The 19,446-nt window shown below is 45.9% G+C and overlaps 1 protein-coding gene across 2 annotated transcripts in view; it reads right to left on the reverse strand.

Annotated features, from left to right (window-relative positions):
* HCN3 (hyperpolarization activated cyclic nucleotide gated potassium channel 3) overlaps positions 1-19,446 on the reverse strand; it is a 560,500-nt gene that overhangs the window by 13,312 nt on the left and 527,742 nt on the right. The window lies entirely within an intron of this gene.

A 19,446-nucleotide genomic window follows, 5' to 3' on the forward strand; every position in this document is an offset into this window, starting at 1 on the left:
AGGGAATAAGTTACAGATCATTCTCAGAGTCACCAAAAGATTTTGTGAACAAGCAGGAGTAACCAGACCTTGGGAATCCTTCTGTGTGTAACCAAATCCATTCGCATGCCAAGTAAGGCCTAACACAAGGCACCAACCTTTCTGGAAATCTCCCAATTCCTTCACATGCTCTGGTAACAACATATTATTCTTTGTGTTTTGTTTTGAGGAGGTGGCAAGGGAAAAAGGGAAATGGGTATGAAAACAGAATAACAATGTACTTACCTTTAGTAGTGTTCCTTCTGACCTAATGATCGCCACTCTCCTCCCATAGATTCCTCAACTCCTGAAACAGATATAGGCTCACCCTGGAGTCTGATAACTTTAACTAGCACCAGGAGGCATTGGAACTGCACACACCTTAACTCCACCACAAGACCTTTTCTCTTTTTGGCCTCAAAGTGACAGGAGTGTGTGTTTAGTGTGTGCGGTTGTGAGAGTGGTGATCGCCTTTGTTATGTAAGTGCCTTTAAAGGGATGCTGGTGATGTGTTCTGATGTCAGAGGGGAAACACCACCAGTACTGTGAAAAAAGGGTTTAGGGATTGGGTCACTATTTAGAATTCACAGAGATATATGGAAACTAGCATAGCTCAAGGGATGTGTCTCCTTGTCAATCCACACCGTACCCCAATATATATCATGCTGGCTAGTCATGCTCTCTTTGTTAAATAAGCATGTCCCTGGTCAGGTTGGCTTTTTATGAAAAATCTCTTCTAGGATTCCCTCCTGAAAAGCTGGTAGCTCACGTACCAAGCTTTCGCATGGTTCCCCGCAGGACCATCTACTGACCTTCCCTCTGGCAATGGGGTTCCTCGGGTCATCTACCCGCCCATATTTGACTGCCAATATTTTATATTTACAGAGATTGGATCTAAAGGCAAAAACAATGTACAAATCCGCTTCCGTTATCCACAAAACAATGGCTCTGTTAGTAATAGTCTCTCTCCCCCGGTCAATCGCACATTTTGACACTGATCTGCTCTGCTGAATGGCGCTGTTCCTGCTGGATGTGCGGCCTCTTCTGGAAGACCACTGGTTGAGTCACCATTTTGTCCCACTCATTTGGCAGGGGCCCCTTACATTTAGATGTCATGTCCCCCACAACATTTTCAGCAAAGTTACTCCATTGGGTTGAGTAGTGTGTAGCAGTTGGATTAGTTTATTATATCACCCAACATTTAAGTATAGTTCATTATATGATGGATGTTGCCATGGTTATGTACATACAGTTCCTTTTACATACATACTCAATTAGCAATGATCAAAGAGCCATGCTGAACTTGTAGCAGAAAAAAAGGAAGTTGTTTGATAAACTCTGGAGCGGCTTCTTGAATCTGTCTTGAAAGTATGAGTTAGAAGACAAGGCCATTCAGGAATATTAAGATAAGTCTATATTTTAAATTGATGTTTTAATTATAAAGTATATATTTCATTGTTTAATATATATTAATGTCTCATGGAATATGCTGATTGTAATTTTTTTAAATATTGTTATTCAATGTTTTTGTGTTTCAACGTTGTCGTTATCTTGATGTGGTATAACTATTGATGTATTGTTTTGGAAATCTGAATATATTGGTAGTAAAAAGAAAAAAAAAACAGTTCTTCTTTGCCTCAGTGATGTCACTGCCTAGTTTACGCCGCTGGAACCTTTGAGGTCACTGTGGTAGTTGAAGGTTGGCGTTGATGGCTGTGGGGTGGCACAAATAAGCTTTCCATACATTACCTTTTTGCGCCCCGGCGTGGTCACTTCACTGACAATGAGGGTACACATACACCCACGGCACAATGTATCCAAGTGGTGTTCAAGGCAGCAATCAGTGGCCAGGATTTGCTCTCCAAGCAAAGGGGGACGAGGTGGCTGTTTTGCTGGTGGATCAGATAATGACGACATGATTTGAAGCCCTTTTGGTGGTCGGCAGGTGCTCAACACCCTGTGGGCAGCAGAGGATTTTAGTGCCCTCAGACCAAAAAGGGACAGAGGTGTGGGCACAGATTGCACGCATTGAAGGGAGTGTAATGGGTTGCATCCTATTGGTGCCGACAGGCATCTCAGTTAAGGGGTCACTGGGCCTGCTAGTGGGGTGATAGTGGAGTGCATGCACCAGCAAGAAACAGGGGCCCCGGAGCTGCTCCAGGTGAGGTTCAGCGAGCCGGCATTGTAAAAGGCTCCTCCCATTCCTCAAGCTCTATATGAGGTTCCGTTGCCAAGTATCTTGTACCATACATGGTGGTTTAAGCTTGCTCTCAACGGAAGGAGCAAAGATATCTCTTCTGAGGAAATGCTGTGCGGCGTCGTCCCGTTGCAAAACGTGAAACACCGGCGTATTGGGCACTTGTCATCAGAATGATTCCCACACCATGAACACGGCAAGGTACCCTCTACTCGGAAACAGTGCACAAGGAGTGTGACTCTATGACATTTAAGCATTGCGCAGTAAGGAGAGGACTCGGCCAGCGTGGCACACACACTGTATTGAGGAATAAGAGTGAACCTACCGTGAGTTAGGTCAGGTACTTTAGTGGGCATGTGGGCGAACAACGCAATTTCACCTCCATGCTTTCTGTCATCTCCTGGTGAGCACACAATGCCCTGGGACTTGGGTGTTGAAGATATATTTAAGGGCAGCTGGTGGAGCCATTTATCATGATCATCAGAAGGTGGCTGCTTTATTAAATTGCATTGACACTGCAGGCTTAAGGGTGTTCAGACATCTGCCTGGGGAGGATGTGAGGGTGACTCCACCTGGGGGTGGGGACAGAGAGACAGTACCGAGTATGTACGAAACGGCTTTAGCAAAACTGAACAAACATTTTGGCAACAAACCTAATGTGGTACTGGAACGTTACAATCTTTTCTCTTCTGCGCAAAATCTATCTGATTTAATTGATGCTTATGTTACTGCATTGGGGGCATTGGTTGCCTTGTGCATATTCACAGGAGTTATTGATGAATACATCAGGAATCAAATTATGATGGCAACATGCAATGCAAAGATCAGGGAATGGTTGTGGATAGATAAGGATCCCACACTTGATAAGGCCCTTGAAACTGCTAGACCGATGGAGGAGTCATGTGCAAGCATACAGGAGGTCACTAATAGGCATATACACATACTTGGGGAGGTGGTCCAAACCATAAATCTTGTGTAAAAAGGGGAGACCTATAGAGGGGCTACTGGGAGTGAGACTTACAGGCTGTAGACAGGGAGGATTAAAGGGGAGACTAATAATGGTAAGGGTTCCAAAGGCACTAACTTGCAGTAACTGTCCTGGTTGGTATGGAGTAAGTGCGGATAGTCCAGTCACAATACAGGTGTCAAAAAACTGGCCGGCCCTAAAGGCGGAGTATAGACAGTGCAGAGGGACATGTTGGGACATCTTGCCAGAATGTGTAGGATGCATTTTGGCAGGCCAGATATGGGCAATTATAACTCCAGGGTCGTAGTCAGGATGGTCGAAGGAGAGAATCTAATCAGAGATACTGAGGGAGTTTTACTGCAAATCCAAGGCGTGAAGAAAATTGGCCTTTGGGATACTATGATAGTGAATGGTGTGGATTTAGGAATGCTGGTTGATTCCGGGTACCCATACATGATGATCCCACCTGAGCTATGGCAGGACTTTTTCTACTTTGTCACCTTCTAACAAAAATACCAGTGCGTGTGGTGGATCCCCTGTCACAGTACTGGTTTATGAGTGGGCAACAATAGAATGCAAGGAACGTTTTACTGAGGGAAAGCCTGCAAGCATAAATGGGTTTTGAGAATGTGTGTTGCCTTGCGGTTGGTGAATGCTAATATTTGGAGGGATAGATATCCTCTCCCAAACATTACTGAGTTTTTGACACCTAAGGGACAGGGATCTTGGTTTCGCCACATTTGATTTGTCTTCAGCATTCCATCAAATAAATCTCCATGACACGTTGCACCCTCCGATATCCTTCATTACCCCTTTCGGCACTTTCAGGTTGTCAGATGCCCTTGAGGTTGGCGTCGATGCAGCCATTTACCAGCACCTCATGCAGGACTTGTTTGGTGGTATGTCAGGTGTTTGTTATTTTCAAGACGGCATTCTGGTGTGGGGACGTACTGAGCAATAGCATGATGACAAAGGACATCCAATCATGGAGGTGCTGCAAGACAAGGGTTTCACCATTAAGTTGTCCAAATGTCAAATTAAGCCCCAAAGCGTGACTTTTGTGGGTTACACCATTGATGTGATGGGATAAGGCTCAGGCAAGTTATGGTGAAAGCTGAAATGTAAACTGCACCCTTCACAAACAAGGAACAACTCGGCTAATTTATAGGGATGCCCGAGTATTATGTGAAGTTTATTCTGAGATATGCAGAGAAAACAGTGCATATGAAGGAGTTGCTTAGGAAACATGTTCCGTTTCCTTGGTCCCAATAATGTTAGAATGAGTTTGAAGTATTGAAACGAGATATCAACCAAGCACTTCCTTTGTCCTCCTTTGATGTCAGGTGTAAAACAGTCCTCGGCGTGGATGCCAGCGAGGTAGGGGAGGGGGCAGTACTTCACCGAGGCACAATGGGCAGTACCAGTTTATTACATTTGCGTTTAAAGCACTTAGGGACCTGGACAGGAGGTATGCTGTGATTGACAACGAGTCATTAGCAGTGTGGTGGGCGTCAAAGCATTCGCATCACTTTTTGGGGGGGGATTCTATATGTGGTCAGTATTGACCATTAGCCGCTCAGATATGCTATGATTACCAGCGTGGGGTTTAGGCTCTGTATCACTGTGCTTTGCCAAATGGATGGTGGTCCTGCAGAAGTATCATTTTGTAGTATGTGCCAGGGCAGAAAAATGCAGTGCCAAGGAAACATGTTAACATCTATACCAAGTCTTTGTGTCAACGTCTGGATGGGCTGGGTGTAGCCGTAGCGTATGCAAATTATGCAGACGACACCCAGATCCTATTTGAGCTGTCAGGGGACCACACTCAGGATACCAATACTAGCAACAAAATCTAGACCTCCATAGGGTCCTGGATGGCTCTTAATTCTTTAGCGCTTAATGATAAGAAAACAGAGCTGTTGATTGTTGGAACCAGCTCGAGATTGAAGAAATTGAACTGCTCCTCTACTTTTTAAAATTAAGTATTACTGTTCCTATACTTTTACTTTAAAATAAAAGTGTAGGAATAAGTTGAAACTTGCACTTTCAGTGCATTGCACTGAACATCTCCTCTTAACCAGCAGGCACATCTGTTTGGGGATTTGTATTGGGCGTGGGAGGGGGCGTGGTGATGGGGCTTGTGGGGAGCGTGGGCAGGTCAGTAGGGAGCATAGTTCCACTACTACTTCTTATAACCTTCGACCACTGTGTAAGGGCATTCCATGAGGTAGGGTGATGTGTGTCTGCTTTAGGTTAGGTGCATGTGGACTTTACTTCTCTAGTCCTTGCAAGAGGAAGTGCAGCATATAAGCACCATGAGATGCAGAGAACTTTAGTGGTGTATTCTAGCTGACTCATCCAGTACTACCAGTGATGGGTACTCCAGAAGATGGGCGATTGCTTGCCTGATGGCTCGAGATGCCCTCAAACTGTCTGCTGTAGCTTGAAGCCTGGTTGGATGGAATAGGATTAAAGTTCTCCTGTCTCGCACCTTGAATAGAGCGAGTGGTTCCCCAGCAATATGCAGTATATGCAGCTAAATCCGAAGTGCCCGAAAGAGGAATGCAGGGTGCAGGATTAGGGGAAGAGGGAAGTGACAGGTTCAACCAGAGAGCCGCAGATACGTGAACATGTCGAACAGTGCGCAAGTCTACGCTTCCAATGCGAGTGGGGTTCGATTTGTAAGTCAACCTGATTTATAAGTTCCCAGCTGAGTCCCCTGTCCTGTGACTCCCCCATGTGTGCCCTCCTTCCTCAATGACCACCTTTTCAATAAAGGTGGCAGCCTGGGTAACCGTGAAGAAATCCCCGCTACTTGCAAGATATTGAGCAGGTCAATGTGGCATAGGCGTGTAGCTTCACAGCGCCTTTGAGACATGGGGAAATGACTGTCCTGTTCAGTGTGTCTGTGCTGATGCGGGTAATATTCGCGTGCTACTGCAGAGAGAAGTGTAAGTTACAGGAGAACAGCTGCAAGCAGGTCTTTGTATATTTAGATTACTGGCAATACAAGAAGTGTGCAGGCTTATATATTCAGTTCTGTCTTTTGCTATATTATGTTAAGGGTTATTTTGTAAAGCACAATGGTCCCCAGAGGGACTGCTTCTGGGGGCTGACAGGTTCATGGGATTGTTCTGCAAGGGGGTGGGTTGAGCTCGCGGCGGTGATGGGTGCTTCACTTTTGGTTAGATGTGATGCAGGATAGTATACAAGGAGGTAATTTTCTACAAGACTTCTCAAGGCGACTAGAGTGTGTTGTCCAGGTTTCCATGCGGAGTCTGTGGAATCAGTGCTGCTGGGAACATTATTGGAGTTAGGTGCAGGCGATTGATTCTCTTTATGTAAGTAACGATTCTCACTGATTATATGCACAGGCACAGGTGTGTTACCCTAAGTCAGGTGTCCCCAACCTTTCGGAGGCAATGAGCAAACGTGTGTATAAAATGTAACAGTGGGCAACATCTGTACTTTGATGGAACATATCAGGGTTCGGTTGGTGGAAATTATAAAAAATAAACTTAATATTGGTAAGAGGATATGTTAATGTGCAGTATTTAACAGTAATCTACACCAAGTGCAATTCTTGGCCAGGCCATTTGAAATAGCCCTCCACTGTATTTTAACCTGAGCTGTTGTCGACAAGGAACAATTAGGACATTACATGCCAAGCAGGACCTTTTTATATGCATAAGGCCAATCAAATTGTTCAAGTACATGGCAGGACTTAAACATTACAGAGGGATTGGAGTTCTCCACTAAGACATTTTCAGGATATTTAGTGACAAATGTATTTTAATGAAGCACTTTTGTGCAGTAAACAAAGCCATGAGTTGGAGCATTTAAAACAAATGTTACACGTGAATTTCATGGTTCTCCACTAAGGGAAAACCAGAAAATATTTTGTGGCAAATCTTTTGTGAATGGTGCATATTATTTCCCCCCGTCCCCCAATATATCTAACTCTCTCAACTTCTGCTCATAACCTTGTTATCATATTTGACCCCTCATTGTCATTCTCTGCGTACATTCTATTGACTGCCCATGTTTGTCAAGTTCATCTATTCACCATACGTGAGGTTTCCCTTTTCTAACTTTCAATGTGATCAAGCTCTTAATCTCTAGTATTATTCTCTCACGCAGTGACCATTGCTCTGCTCCTTTTCTTGGCCTACCTTCTTCTTAACTTGCTCCTATCTCTTCTATCTTTCATTCTTCGGTTTGCCTTATCTGTCGTCTCTCCCCCTCGCAATTCCATTACCCAGGCTCTTCACTCACTCCTATGGTTATCTTTTGGTTTTGCATTCATTATCACTTTCTTTGTATTGTCTATGAGTGCCGCAATGGCATGGTACCTACTTATCCTTCGTCCCCTCTCCTATCATGGTACCCTCATGACTTCTACGCTCTCCATCTCTCTTCCTTCTACGTGTTCCTCATCCTACCTGTGCCCAATCTTGCTTCTGTTCTTTCTCTCAGCTTCTAAATTCTGTAATTCTGTCTCCCCGGCTATTCAATCTCTCACCTCATACTTCTCTTTCCGATCACATTTGAAAGCTCACTTTCTTTCTTCATCTTAAATGGATCATTGTTTCATTTTACAATCGAGAGCGTTTGGGCCCTGTTCACCTGAGCACTGGGTTATAGATTGGATTAGTTTGCAGAAATTAATCAATATAAATGGATACAGGCCAATTTGACAGTGCTGTGTTTATTACTAGTTGTCAGCCGACACATGTTTCGACCCTCAGTGGTCTTTCTCAAGGCGTGTAGATTATAGAAGCAGTCATTACTGGGACGTAGTGGATTCAGGTCTGGTGTAATGCAGTGACCTGGTGTCATGTGAGATGCACACTATATCCCGGTTGAAGGACCCATCGGCTGTAGCAAACTCCGGATTGTCCACTTAATTAATTGCCAGACTCAACCGTCTCCCTCAGGTGAAATGTTGCCTCTCTGGTATTTCCTCAATCCCTTGACCCATCTCCTCCTTGGCCCTTGGAGATGCCACTGTCCTCTGCTCCATTCTCTCTCTTCCTGGTTTCCACCATCTTCGCATGACTCCAAAAGTTCTGATATGCAGGTGCGGATCTCTTTTTCAGATCTCAGCCGGATTTTCTTGCGTTCATGTTCGAAAGAAAGGGAGAAGGGGTAACCCCATCTATATAGGATTCCTTTTTCCTTAAGCCATCTTGTAAGGGGACCACACATTCGCCTCAGGGCTAGGGTCAAAGAAGATAGGTCTTGAAAGATAGTAATTCGTGCTCCACCGAGGGTAATCGATCCACCTGCCTTGGGCTTCTCCAAGATCCTGGCCTTATCCTGGTACCTGTGGAAGCGAGCAAGGACCGATCTCAGTCCACCTGTTGGACTGCTCACCCTGTGTATCCTCTCTGGCTTTGGCTCATCAATCTCTTTGTCGGCTGCCAATAATTTTACTATATCATGGACCGTCTTGTTTAAGTCTCCTTCGGTTTCGCCTTCCTGATCTGGGATGCCAAAAAAGCGCAGATTATTTTGCCTCTCGCGGTTTTCTAAATCGTCCATTTTGAGACGTAATTCTTCTTCCCACTGTTCTATTTCAGCTATTCGAAGTTCAATTTGCGTTTCAAAGGTGTCAATGGATGCTTGATTGTTCTCAACCCCTACAAGTCTCTCTTCAATCTTATCCATTTGCTGTGTGATCTTATCAATGTTCCCGCTTATGTTAGATCCCATGTTCTTTATCTCACTCAGGAGGGCAGCAATGTCCACTTTGGTGGCTGCTGATTCCGTGCCTGATGTCTCCATGTTCATGGTACAAATACCTTCAACAGCTGGGGGGACGGAGAGTAGGCAAACTTGGCTAATTTCAGTTGTATTTTCAAATACCCAGAGGTAGTTCTCTCGCTACCTACTTAAAGGCGTTTGTAGTACTTCCTAATGGTGGAAGGAGGGCACACGCCCCGGTTGCGGGGGGCCCAACCTTTCAAGAGAGAAGGGGATCTGTTCACGTTGTCTGTAAATGGCAAGTGTGGTCACAGTGAGACCTCAATGTAGTCACAATATCAGGTTGGGCACGTTTTGGCAAGATGCTGGCTTTGTGTGTTCTTTGAGAGGGACTGTGCAGACTGTGCGTGGGAGCGGCAACCCGAAGGGGGCTTCTATGCTGGTGGGGAGTGCACACTCCGGGGATCCGATTCCTCAAGTAGTTATCTGGATGCGTGTCATTGATCTCCTATAGGTGCTTTGATCTGTGCTCGATCCCTACGTGGGACGAAGGAGCCAACGCCTCGTTTTCACCAAGCCTCTTACGCAGTGACTGTTCGTTAGCCATAGGTAGAGCGTAAGTTCCGGTGGTTTGCAAAGAGTGTCAGAAAGTGAGGAGCAGTGTGGTCAGAGGTTCGTGCCAGTTTTGCGGAGGGCACACGTCCTGTCTATTAGGGGCCAAACCCTCCGATCGGCGACCCCAACTAGGACCAGCTGGATTTGTTCCAACTCCCGAGTTGTATATGATTTCCTTTGGGTGTGTGGTGGGTATTGTTCAGCAGCAGAGCATCTCCTGCTGATCTCCTGTAGCAATGTGGATCTGCCCACCCTTCACAGAGGAGGATATTCCACATCTATGGCTTTCCCTTGTGATCTTCTGATGTGGGTGGGGGATGACATGAAATTGAGGAGCTTAGGAGAGTTGTTCACGATGATCACCTGTGTCGGCACTACGTGTCGATCAGAATCATCTTCTATTGGGTGTCTGTGCGGTCTCCCACCATGTTGCTTGACTTGAGAACCGTTTCCAGGCCGCTTGAGCACAGCTGAAGGGTGCCACCAAGAGATCGGGTGACTTCAAGATGATTCCAGGATTGTGGGCTGAGTAGAGTTCGCAGAATAAGGGCGAGGCGGCTCCTGGGGTCGGGGCAGGCTCTAGACCATCTCAGGGTCTGTCAACGCTTTTCATTTCTAAAAAAGTGTCGTAATATCTGTTGTTTTCATGGGGCTCCCCCATAGGTTAATATATCTTGCCAAATCTCTATGGCCGCGTAGTACAGAGTGGATTTTCCAAATGCCTGGATCAATGGGGTTGGGGGTTTCCTTCAGCGCGCTATGCCATGGTGGGGCGCGTGGCAGTGGAAATCACATGTGCAGCGTTGTCTTCATGTAGGCACTGGGGACAGTGTGTGTGTGCTTCTAGTCGTATAGTATTTCCAGCAAAGCACAACGTTAGCTAGATAGGGCTGTGACACTTCAGGTTCTGCAACGTTGGGATTGGTTATTCATACCGTGCCCCGGGGCAGTTCACTGTTGTCATTTGTCTGGAGGCCAGTATATGAGACAAGCTGTCGGCATGCAGTTTCAAGGAAGGCCACTGCGCTGAGTGAGTCGTATGGAGTAGGCTGTGTTCCAGAGGTGTAGTGGCGAGCAGTAGGACTCAAAACACGTGTCGGGGGGGGAGACAAAAGCGCAGAGAAGAATTTGGTGGGTATTCTTTTCCCCCATCCGCGGGAGGTACTACTCAACCGCTTAACTTTGTTTCCTCGAGGTGGGGGGAGCTGCGGGCTCCATTGGGACCTCCTATATAGGAGGTATTTCAGGGCTCACTGCAACTTCTTCGTTGAACCTCGTAAAACGAGGGATGTCACTGTTGGTGAGGGTGGATGTAGAGGCCACCTACGAGCGTGTCCGTCAGATTTGTTGGGCAGCTGCCTCCGCGGTCGTCCGTCTCTGCTCAGTAGCCCGGAACGAGCTCCCAATGTCCGCATTGAGGGCCGGGGGAGCAAATCCCTGCGCCCCCCAGTGATAATGGGTGGCCGCGGTGGGGGCGACTCCACCTACTTGCTCGTCCTGGATAGGCAAGTTCTGGAAATGCGATCCCTGGAACAGTCAGGCTGTAACGCAGCATGGGGCCTAACCGTTACAGGCACGCTGCGCAGTCATCCGGCAAAGATTCAATCCTCCATTTCTCTGCAGAAATTGATCCGATTTGCGGCGGATTTTCTCCCCAAGTGTTCAGGGGACCTTGCGCTGTATGCTCCTCGTAGATTCCTACAGGGGGCGGGGTCCCATGGAGGGGGCTCAATCCACTTTACGGGACCTCTTTGTGGCGCTCACACGGAGGAGCTGGTCATCCGTGCGCCCCCTGGTGGCCAATCATTTATTTAATCTTTAAGGGGAATTTGTCATGAATTTGTTTTATTTTAAAACATGGAAGTAGTTTCCAATGGAACATTGGTGAATACTAACAGGCTGCAAAACAAATGTTCGAAAGGCCCAAAAAGGAGCCCTCCAGTTGGCTCCGGAGGTGGGGGGCATCATTTGGTCTGATTCACACGGTGCCCTGGCTCCTGTTACAAAGGACCAATAATGGGCACAACTGATCGCTGGGGGACATTTCTTTTACGACAATCTGAGTCAGTGGCTACTGTTACAACATATCAATAATGAACTTGAGCGTAGGAAACATTTTTCAACTCATAAGTGCAATGATACGATTCTGAAATGTACTCTTTCACAAGTAGTACACGTAGAGGATTATGTTGTAATGGTAGTTTCATGCACTTTCCGATTGTTTCCTTCTATCATTCTTCCTTTTTCTTCTCCTTTCTTTTTTCCATCTTGTTATTTCTCTTGACTTTTTTCATTATTTTTGTTCTTTCATTTCTTTTGTCCCTTTATTTCTGTCCATCCTTCTCTCTTTCCTTTTTCAGTTTTTCTTTACACCGGTTTCTTCCTCATTCCATCTTTCTATATGATTTCTTCCTTTTGTCTTTCTTTTCTTTTGCTCCATCTTCTTCTCTCTCTTCTGTTTCCTCCTTTTTTATCATTCTTTCATTCACTCCATAATTCCTTCATTCAATGTTTTCTTTTACCCTTCATTTCTTTTTTCTATCATACCAGCCTTTTCTTATCTTTCTTTCCATATTTAATTCTGTTGTTCTTAACTTCATTCCACATTCCCTTTGGAGTTTTTCTTTTATTCCATCTTTCTTTTTCTTCCATTCTTTATTGCATTTCTTTCTTTGTTTCCTTCTTTCTTTCTTTGTCTCTTTCTCTCGTTCTCTCCCCTTTCCCTACTCCTACCTCCTTCTGTGTCTCTCTTCTATTCACTCTCTCTATTTTTCTTTCTCTCTTTTTCTCATTCTGTTTTTCTTTTCCTATTTCTCTCATTTGTTCTCATTACGTCTTCCTCTTTCTTTCTTGTTCGTTCTTTCCATCAGTCCATCATTCTTTTATCCTTTCATTCCATATTTCCTACTTTCTCTAGTTCTTACCTTCTTTTCTTCTATCAACTGTTAATAGACACAAGCTGCGCCATGCTTACCTTGGACCAGTTGTTGTTATCTGTGCAACATTCTGATGAGTGATGCATTAGAAGATCTGACAAATCTAACTGAAATCCTTGCCAATCATTTTTCAATACAGGAAAACCCGCCTTGCTGGCTCTGACTAAATATCAGGATCAGAGGAATGACGTGCCAACCCTCTCTATGACTGATAAGAAACTCTGTCCACTCCTCCAAACTGGAATAACACGATGGCTGAATGTTCTAACTCTCAAGAAAGCCTTTCACAAAGGGCAACAGCTAACACTGCAACAGCACTGTTTCCAATTAGTTATTATGCCACCTCTACCGATTATTTCAACAGCTCTATTTTTATTGGGCATTTTGAGAGTCTTTAGTGGTGGGGTGTCGTGATAAGCTGCTAGGCGCTTGCAGTAACCTGCATTTGCACTAACCCACTGAGCTATCTTGTGTGTACTAGAGCCTATTCGAAGCGTGGAGGAAAATGCTGACATCAACCAGGACTCTCGAACTGGGTGAGCCTGCATGCTTGCAAGGGGTTAATTGCAAAGGCCTTTTCTGAAGACATAAAACATCTAGCACAAGAGGCTCTGTGCAGCCCTTGGGAGTCAGGCATAGCTTTGCTCGTCTTCGCTCTGCGAGTCAGGTGCACTGATAAGGCAAGAATGCAAAACACAGTGCCCGAAGCCTGGGAGCCAAGGCTGGCTGTTTCCAGTCTTGTAACTTTCCAAGCAAAAAACATGTTTACTGCCAGGAGGGGAGAGCCTAGAAGCTTCTCGAAGAGCTGACACGTCATGATGATTGACGTGCAGCTCCTAATAAGAGAACTATACTTGGACCTGGGAGGGGGGACTCATCCTGGACTGTTGGAAAGACGCGCATATCAAGGACAGTGCCTGGACGACCAGCTGTGCGCTATCAGGGTCGAGGCTCCTAACATCACATCCCCGCTCTGGTGTAGGACTGTGGGGGCTTGGCCAGTCCTCCCCTCCTCTGCTGAGGAGTGCCGGGCACCTGTAGCGGCGAGGGTCCTGGGTGTGATCAGATCGTACCTTCATCTACATTTCATTAGGAGCGTAAGACCAAATAATTCCATATTCATCTGCGATTGATAATTGGCATTATATAGCTTGCACTCTCTATTTCCACATTATTATAAATTGCTGCTTAGTTTTCATTAGTCATTGTAGATAATAAATGCAAGCATCATATTCTGTGTGATTGGCTTTTTTCCAGACTGAGTTCATCGTGCTTCTTAAACCTTATTTGTGTGGGAAGGTAATTAGGAGTGATTTACTTTGCACAAAGGGCTGGATCCCAGGGAGGTGCGGGTACTGTTTATCACTACATTTGGCGCTGTGAGCAGGGTTTACGAGCACGATGCCCTTCTGGAAAAAACATGCAAAAGATGAATGCAATGGGGAAGATAGTGCACTCTGTCACATTCCAGGATGGCCGGCATCAAATGCTTGGTTGGGTGTGGCAGATATTTTGCATTGGTACTCGGCACCGAGGGCATGGGACATGCTTGAAAATGATGTTTCCCCGGCGGTAATTAGTAAGTGCTTGGAGAGTTTACCGCTTGAGAAATGCAGAAAGGAGCTAAAGGCAGCAGGAAACATAGGCTGGTTATTCCTGCAGGCGCTCAGAAAGGTGCATGAGAATGAATTGCTTAAAGATGCTCAGATTCGTAAATTAACAGACGAGGTATCCCTGCTCCAAGAGCAACAAATTATTATGAGAGAGACCCTTGAATCGTCCGTTAAACGGGCTGATCAGATGGAGGACAGGTGTGCCTCTTTAGCTGTGCGTGTAGCCATGCACAAGCGCAGACAGCGGCGGGGCAATCCGTCAAAGATAAGGATTCGCGCACTAATTAGGAAAGATAACTGGGACCCAAATTTATGGTCGGGTGAAGTCAGTGATAGTGAAACTGAGCAAGCACATGACTGGAATGAGTCTGTTGAAATTAGACTTGCTGAATTAAATTGGTCTGATGAAGAGGAGCTGGAATGTGCTCCAAAGAAATGTGTTTATCCAGCACGGCCGTTAATCACTAACAAATCAAAAGGCCAAGCTGGCGGTGCAAATATTCAAAATACAAGGATTGTCCGTGATTATACACAGACAGAGCTTTTAGAGATTGCTAAGTTATTTAGACAGAAGCTAGGTGAAGCACTTTTGACTTGGTTCCTTCGCATCTGGGACACGGGTGCCGATAGTATCTTCTTAACCCCAGAGGAACTGTTAAAGATGGGTTCACTCACTACTAATGTGATGTTGGGACAGATAGTGCGCGGTGCGCTCGGACAGCAAGGTTCTCATTCCTTGTTTAATTGGCTTCAGACTGCCCTAATGAATCTGTATGGGAGTCCAATGGATATGGAAGAGAGTTGGGGCTGTTGGCAATCACTAACTGAAGCAACAAACCAGCTTAGAGAGATGGGTTTGCAGTGTGCACTGTACAGTGCAAATTTTGCAGGGCCTGACATGGAGTTGTTTACAGCTGGCATGCGCGCACGTTTGTTAAGAAATGCACCGAGTCACATGAAGGGCGCATTGCTTTCATTGCTGGGTCCAGCGCAGGGCAAAGCCATTGGTGAAGTGGCACTTCTGTTAGTGCAACTAGAAGGGCTGGATGTACGCAAAGCAGCGCGTCTAGTGGCTGCAAACAATGATTCAGAAAAAAAGTGTGGTAAAAATGTAAAGTCTAAAGAGAAAGCTGATACTGTTGAGATCACACGCAAACAAATGTGGGTGGACCTGCTAAAAGCAGGAATTCCAAGGGAAGAGATAGATGGTAAACCCACATCTGAGCTTCTGGAGAAATGGAAAACAATTAAAAGACAGGGACGGGAAAAAACTAAGCCCTCTGCACCCTCTGAAGAGGAGGTGTTAAAGCCCAAAGTGCGAGCAAAAGGTTACCCTGATTTGGCAAAGAACAAGTGGGAGGTCCCAGACCCCATTTTTGATTGAAGGGCTGGCTCTGTCTTTGAGGTACGGTTAATAAAGAGAACTAGTCCCAGAGACAGACGCCCTTTTGTGCCACTTACCTTGTACTTGGATGAGAAAGTAAAACATGTTTTGGCTCTATTATTAGACACAGGAGCTGAGGTAACCATTCTGAATGGCAATCCCAGTAAATTGTCTGGTCCCAGAGTTTTGGTCAATGGTTATGGGGGAGCAGAAACTGTTGCAAAAGCCTTTAATGTAAAAATGTCAATTGGCGAGGGATTGCCTTTCACAGCAAATGTTTTGATTGCAGGTATACCGGAGTACATCCTTGGCATGGATGTGTTGTTGGGCAAAAGTGTGACTACAGATTTAGGCGAATTTGTTTTTGGCAATCGAAAAATCCATGTGAGAGTTATTAACCCCGTTGTGGTTGGGCATGCCAAATGGTCCCCCTTGCATTTACCTCCTCCTGCTGACCCAGTGTGTGTGAAACAGTACCGGTTGCCAGGAGAACATAAAGAGATTGGTTAAACTATTGAGTCATTGGTGAAAGCTGGCATAATGAGGCCGGCAGTCAGTCCATTCAACTCGCCGATCTGGCCTGTCCGCCGCCCGGATGGGGCATGGCGTCTGACAATTGATTACCGCATTTTGAACAAGAAGGTGCCGCCCTTAGCTGCGGCGGTGCCAGACATCATCACCCTGATTGAAAACCTTACGAGAGAAGTGGGTGAATGGCATGTGGTCCTTGACCTGGCCAATGCATTTTTCTCCATTGATATTGACACTGAATCACAAGACCAATTTGCTATCACTTGGGGAGACAGACAGTTTACCTTTACTAAATTGCCCCAGGGGTATGTGCATAGTCCCACTCTGTGTCATGGATTGATTGCCAGAGACTTAAAGATGGTGCAATTGGATAATGTATTTATTGCTCATTACATTGATGACATCATGCTGACCAGTGTTGAGAAAGAACATGTAGAAAATGCTGCTGAAAAGTTGATCACACACATGCAAAATCGGGGGTGGGCCATAAATCCCAAAAAAGTACAGGGGCCTGCTCAAGAGGTGAAATTTCTAGGTGCAATCTGGTCTGGGTCAGTTAAGAAAATTCCCGACCCGGTAATTGATATGGTTCAGCAGATGGCTCCACCAGCAGATAAAAAAGAGGCACAAAGATTCATTGGGTTAATGGGGTTTTGGAGAAATCACATACCTCATTTAAGCCTGATACTGAAACCCATTTACAAAGTCACCAGAAAGAAACATGACTTTACATGGGGCCTAGAGCAACAGACTTCCTTCCAACAGGCTAAAGACGCATTGCAAAATTACATCACGCTGGGGCCCCTGACAAAAACTGATCCTTTTGAATTGGAAATTCTTGTCTACAATGACGTGGCTGTGTGGAGCTTGTGGCAAAAGCAAGGACATAAAAGAGTGCCACAGGGGTTCTGGTCAAGGAAACTCACAGATCCTATGACAAGATACACTCCGCTTGAGAAACAAGTTGCTGCAGTGTACTGGGCTCTAGTTGAAACTGAAAGAATCACAGGCGAGCAACCAGTGACAATTTGCACAGAAATTCCAATCATGGGCTGGGTGCGTGACACTGCTGCAAATGGGAAAAGTGGCAGAGCACAAGACGCCACTCATGTCAAATGGAAATGGTATTTACAGCAACGTGCGAAAGCTGGCCGCACAGGGGTTTCCAGACTGCAAGAACAAATGCTGGAGGCAGTAGATCTGGAAGCGATGCCTGAACCAAACACCCCTGTGGCATTGCCAGAATCTCCCTTCAAAGTCGCACCCGCCTATGATACATTGACAGAAGAAGAACAAAAGTCTGCATGGTTCACGGACGGCACGGCAAAGTATGATAAAGGGCAAAGACACTGGCAAGCTGTCGCATTCCAGCCCCATCGAGAAACACTGCTAACGAGAGAAGGTGTGGGAGGATCAAGTCAGTATGCTGAACTGCAAGCAGTGGCCTCCGTGATTGAACAGGTGAAGGAAACAGAGACTGCATACATATACACAGACAGTTGGGCCACATATCAAGGCCTGACACATTGGGCACCGGCATGGAGAAGAGATGGTTGGCAGATCAAGAACACGCCGATCTGGGGAGGGCCAGACATCTGGGAAGAGATGTGGTGCAAAGGTGAGAGGTGCAAAATCTGCATTGGGCATGTCGATGCACACATGCCCCCTGACACCTCACTGGCTGCCCTGTTCAACAATGAAGTGGACCAAATGGCAAAGATTCGCCCAGTGACAACACCGCAAGAAGCCGAGGTGCTGCAAGGGATGGCGGATTGGGCACACCAAACCTCAGGGCATCTAGGGCAAACAGGAACTTACCAATGGGCAAAAAAGAGACAATTGCCCATTACCATGGATCAAGCCAGACAAGCTGCCTCCCAATGTTCCGTGTGCAGTGAAGTGAAGCACTACCCTCTGGAGAGGAAGCCTCAAGGCCCTTTGAGAAGAGGTGAAAGAGCTGCTAGCGTATGGCAAGTTGACTACATTGGCCCTTTACCGCCCGAGAATGGAAAGCATTATGTGTTGACCATGGTAGACACATACTCTGGACTGTTATTAGCTTATCCAGCCGCCCATGCAGATCAACGGGCTACCTTGCAAGGCATGGAATACCTCATCAGACACTATGGCATCCCGGATGAAATCCAATCAGACCAAGGCAGCCATTTTGCTGGACACAATGTGCAAGACTGGGCACTAGAGCAAGGCATAAAGTGGACACTGCACATCAGCCGATACCCAGAATCCTCTGCTCTGGTGGAACGTAGCAATGGGCTGCTCAAGCAACAAATAAAGAAGCTGACTAAGACTCACACTCTCAAGGGGTGGTCCAAACATCTGGCACATGCACTGTTTGAACTGAACAATCGTCCACTGGGAAATCGCCAGACACCCTTTGTGAGACTGACAAGTGAGAAAGTGGAATCTACAAAGACTCTTGTTGTGTGGAAAACCGACAAAGAAGCTAAGCTGCCTGTGCAAGCCACTGCAGGCAGCATTGGATTTGATTTATCTACCTGTGAAGATAATGTTATACCGGCGGGGCAAACCAAATCCATCTCGCTGGGTATTGGCATCAAATTGCCGGCTGGCACTTATGGACGCATTGCTGCACGATCCAGCCTGGCAAAACAAGGCATTGGCATATTAGGAAGTGTGATTGATCCTGATTATAGAAGGACTGTTTCGGTACTTTTACATAATGCTGGTGCATCTGCAGTACCATTAACCAAATATGACCGAATTGCACAATTGATTTGTGAACAAGCAGTTGTTCCCCTAGTAGTAGAAAGCAAGCAATCTCCAGACACTACATTGAGGGGGGAAGGAGGCTTCGGTAGCACAGGAAAAAAGGTGTGGGTGCACCATCCTAACAAAAAGCCTGAGGCTGGGGAAGTGCTAAGTCAAGGTGTTGGAAGTACTTATGTTGTACTTTTGCATAATTCTGATGTGCCTGTTTATATTCCCGCTACTAGGCTCACACCACGAACGTAGAGCAGTATGAAGGGGATGGGACTTGACTTGCTGTGGGTGCTCCTGGCCTGCCAAACCAACGCTTTCTCTGTAAAGAGTGGGTTATTGCAAGACACTACATGGACTCTGAGAATCGCATGCACTACACCTGATGCTCCAGTCCTGCGTGATAACTACAACCGCACCGTAACCTGTGAGAAAAACGTTACAAATGAGTATCCACATGGAACTGCAAGAGTTCTAGATTGGCACATTGTTGGACACCTTTTATCACTAACTCATATGACTGGCGCCTACGAGATCTTAGGTCCAAAAGTTTCAGTGAATGGATCAAATAATTTGTTTGATGTTTCATGTTTCTTTTGTCCCAAGAACTGCAACGAGTGTACTCGCCAAGATTTTCTGGACTATAACTTATCCAAATGCCTTGTATACAATTGTACGTTGAAACAGCCTCTACCAGATGGTAGTATGGTGTTTGTATCAAAAACCAATATTGTACATGG

The sequence above is a fragment of the Ambystoma mexicanum genome, chromosome 1p, assembly GCF_040938575.1.
Source record: "Ambystoma mexicanum isolate Mex_15411 chromosome 1p, UKY_AmexF1_1, whole genome shotgun sequence".
In the NCBI taxonomy this organism is placed as follows: Eukaryota; Metazoa; Chordata; class Amphibia; order Caudata; family Ambystomatidae; genus Ambystoma; species Ambystoma mexicanum.